The sequence below is a fragment of the Lipotes vexillifer genome, unplaced genomic scaffold, assembly GCF_000442215.2.
Source record: "Lipotes vexillifer unplaced genomic scaffold, Lipotes_vexillifer_v1.1 scaffold584, whole genome shotgun sequence".
Lineage (NCBI taxonomy): Eukaryota > Metazoa > Chordata > Mammalia > Artiodactyla > Lipotidae > Lipotes > Lipotes vexillifer.
The window spans coordinates 1,758,490-1,762,568 of record NW_006783036.1 but is presented as its reverse complement, the minus strand read 5'-3'; the positions used below and the strand labels follow the sequence as shown (position 1 = coordinate 1,762,568).

The 4,079-nt window shown below is 45.7% G+C and overlaps 1 protein-coding gene across 1 annotated transcript in view; it reads right to left on the bottom strand.

Moving 5' to 3' along the window:
• CDC42BPB (CDC42 binding protein kinase beta) overlaps positions 1 to 4,079 on the bottom strand; it is a 108,789-nt gene that overhangs the window by 66,982 nt on the left and 37,728 nt on the right. The window lies entirely within an intron of this gene.

Below are 4,079 nucleotides of genomic sequence, written 5' to 3'. Positions count from 1 at the left end.
GGGGGGGGGGGGGGGGGGAACACAAGGCATTCTCCACGACAACGGGCAACCACCCATGAGAGACGCGCGGAGCCCCTGACGGTAACGGGGGCCGGGCTGGGAGCAGCACCCCACACCGCTCCCACGAGGTCCGCACACACGTTCTTGAGATTCATTCCATGACCATCCACATTTTAGGAAGAAGAAAACTAAGCCAGCTTTCTGTGGAAAGTGGACTGGGTTGGACAGTGTCTCCCCAAAACCTGTGAATGCGACCTGATTTGGAAGTGGGGTCTCTGCAGATGTAATCAAGTTAGGACGAAGTCACAAACAGGAATGGGGTGGGCTCTAAATCCAGCATGACTGGCGTCTGCATGAAAGTACGAGATCTGGATCAGAGACACAGAGAGGGGAAAAGTCACGTGAAGATGGAGGCACAGATTCGAGTGATTCGGTTACAAGCAAGGAATGCCAAAAACTGCTGCCACCACCAAAGGCTGAAAGAGACAGGGACAGACTCTCCCCAGAGCCTTCAGAAGGAGCATGGCCCTGCTGACACCTTGACTCTGGACTTCTGGCCTCAAGAACTGTGAGAGAGAAGAAAAATCTCCGCGACTTTACGCCCCCAGTTGGTGGTAGTTAGTCACAGCAGCCCCAGGACTGGAAGCCCCGCGCTGTGAGACTCCAGGAGCAGCACCCGGGCGCTCACCACCCGCATTCGGTCTAGCAGCCGCCCCGTTACACCTCCTACACCTTTCTCCTCTTTTCACCTTCAGATCTAAACCCCTATGTTTATGCCAACTTTTATTTGTTCTCTAAAGATCTTTTTCAAATCCTCCACAATTACAGCTTCGCAACATTCCCATAGCGGGGGGCGGGGGGAATGGGCAAAATGTACCAGGGCTCTTTCTGTGTTGTTTCTTATAACTACACGTGCATCTACAATTATCTCCCCCCAAACCTGCAATCTGGTATTTTCTGGGCTTCTAACTGAGCTCCATATTATGAATCTAACTCCAAATTTTTTTTTCTTAAATAGTTGCTTAGTACCACCAAGGTTTGACCACCATGGTTCACTGATCCAAGGAACAAAAGCCAGAGCACCAGAAGGTTCTTGGTGCCTATTAATAGGCACCAAGAACGGTAAATACCCACTGGCACAGAGATTAGGGAACAGAACACACAGGCCCTGAATTATTTAGGGTGGGGTGGGGGGAAGCCAGGCTAAAGAAAACCCTTGAGCTAGAACTTAAAGGTCACCTATGGTTCATCTTTCTTCCAAATATCACCTAAAATATCCATTCCCAAAAATCCTCATGAAAATACAGACTTTAAACAGCCACTGGAGATCACAATCTCTCTTGGCATCTTCTGGGGGAACCAAATGGTACGTACCTTCCATTTTACTGTGAAGAAAAACAACCCCAACAAATCACCACCAGGACAGCGAGTCTGGGAAGGAGATGATGCCGCTCTGCTCAGCTGTGAAGGACCCGTGCCACAATCACACTTGGCGTACACTCTGCCGAAACACTCGCTCTGGCAGGGGTTCAACAAAGCATTCTGGACTCTTCTACAAAAACCCCGAAGACTCACACAACCTGCTGGCCAGTGTTTTAAACGTGCAAATCAAACAGCAATTTCCATGGAAATCAAAGAAAATTCCACCCATAATTGTGCCATGAACCACTTTAACTTCACATGTTCCCATTCCAGCCCCTGACCATAGACACGGTCAATGTTTATATAGCTATTTTTGTGTATTCTGCTCTTATCTCATTTCTTACAGTCTTCATGTTTCTATACCACTCAACTAACATTTTAACAGTTGCATAATATTTCACTAACTTGATACACCAACAATTTATAATTGTGTCTACTGAATGGAGAGGTTAAATGTTTTTTTAAATTATTTTCTTATGGTGAATAAATCTACAATGAACTTTTCATGCACACAGATTTTTTACTATTTTAAATTAATTTTGAGGATGAAACTCCAGGACCCTCCAAAGGGCACTAACATTCTATCTGGTTCCTAACCTGCCTTCCAAGCTGCATCTCCTGAGTCACACCCCCCTTCACAGCCACACACTGACATCTCGTCTTCCTTTGAAATCAGCAGTTCTTTGATGCCTGTCGAGGCGGTGTTCTCCCATATCAGGCTGTGCCCTGTGATGTTAATTATCCATTCATGACACCTGCTCATTAATCACATCTTTGATGTTTTTTAATCAACTGTGTAAGAGCTTTACTTTGGCTCTCTTACACGTAACAGCTGTAAACACTACTCCTCCATTCTGTTGCCTCTTTTCATCTGAACTATGCTATTTTTATTTTATAGCAATTATTACTTCCAATAAAAGTATCATTTGTAATAAAATCAAATTCATTTTTCCTTTGTCATTTTCTTATTAAGGCTTAGAAAGTTATGACTCGTTAACAATCTGACAGTCAATCCTATTTTTGGTCAAATGGCTTTTTAAAATAGTCAACCCATTATTCATCTGCTGTTTAGAGTATGTTGGAGCATGGTGTGAAGTGTTTATCTTATTTCTAGTGGTAGCGATCTGTGTGTATGTAAGTGGTCCAACGATACGCTATCCAGTTCTGTTTACTCCTGCCCTACTTGGCAGGAGGAGGCCCAGGGAAAAGCCCTGGCTTCCTTCCATTCAGGAGAGTCAAGTCCTAAGTGGGACACCTGGTCACCATGCCACCTTAGGAAAGTCATCTGCTCCTCTGTGACTAAATTTTCTTATCCCTAAAACAGGCAAAAAGTCCCTCCTCCCACCTCAGTGAGGGCTGAGGCAGAGAAGCGCGAAGTCCCTTGTGGCGGATGAGACCTGGCTAGCTTCCTCTTCATCTTTTCTTTCCACATCAATTGTCTTACTTCATGTTCCTTGACAAGTTTTCCTCTTACTCTTTTTATAGAACCTGTTTCTGTTGCTTATGCATTTTACACAGCCCTGTACAATTTCCCTGAAATGTATGAACACGGATTTATCAGGGGCAGTCTGATAAACGGGGGAAGAACTATGGAAACACCCCAAATGAAAGCTTGGAAAGATAAAGAAATTAAGAGTCAAGCAACAGGAAATCAACTATGTGAACAAAACCTAACGTTTAAAAATACAGGGCACTAAAAAGGATCCAGAAGGAAAGCATTATTTTTGAAAAATGTTAAATATTTTCAAACAGTTCTGAGGACACAGTAAAAATATTGCAGTGCTATGTAAAAATCATTAAGACTGCATTAGCTAGAACCAGAATAGAGAATTAAATCACAGCAGCAGACCACCCTGCGAACCACACAAGTACTGAGAGGCCATGAAATCACTCTGACAGGAGGGGCTGATAAGAAAAGAGGGAAGGACTTACACCCATGAAAAGGAGAAAGAGTGACATTTCAAATGGGGTGTCAACACAAGTACAAGGTGACCCCACCATACGGACTGGGTAGAGTCAACAGACAGAAACCACACCAGTTATTTGAAGAAAATGTAACAGAAAGGACTGTTACCTAGGTAACCAAAAAAGTTGAAAGCGGGTATGTCCCTGGCGGCCCAGTGGTTAAGACTTTGCCTTCCAATGCAGGGGGTGAAGGTTCGATTTCTGGTCGACCCCCCGGTCAGGGAGCTAGGATCCCACATGCCCAGGGGCCAAAAGACCAAAACGTAAAACAGAAGCAATACTGTAAGAAATTCAATAAAGACTTAAAAAAAAAAGTTAAAAGGGAGCACTGGATTATCATGAGACAGCAGGTGCAGGAAGCAAATGCTAGGCTTAGGATTGGGGAGCCAAAGGCAGAAGCTGGGATTTGTGAAACCTGGGCCAAGGGCCCCGCCCAGCTGAAACTCTGAGGCTCGGCTGCTGCTGCCGTTTACTGGGGTCTCTAAGCACAAAGGTGGGCCCTAAGGGCTGGGACCCAGGGAGCTGAGAGGGGCACTCGCCAGCTGATACTGGGGTCTCTGCAAGTGTGGGAAAATGCCCAAACCGGGACCAGCTTCCCACTACCCGAAGACACTTCCTGCCAGGAGGAGACTGGCTGCTAAGGTGCCACAGAGGAGGGAAGCTGGCAGGAAGCTGCAAGGCCCACCCCCCCC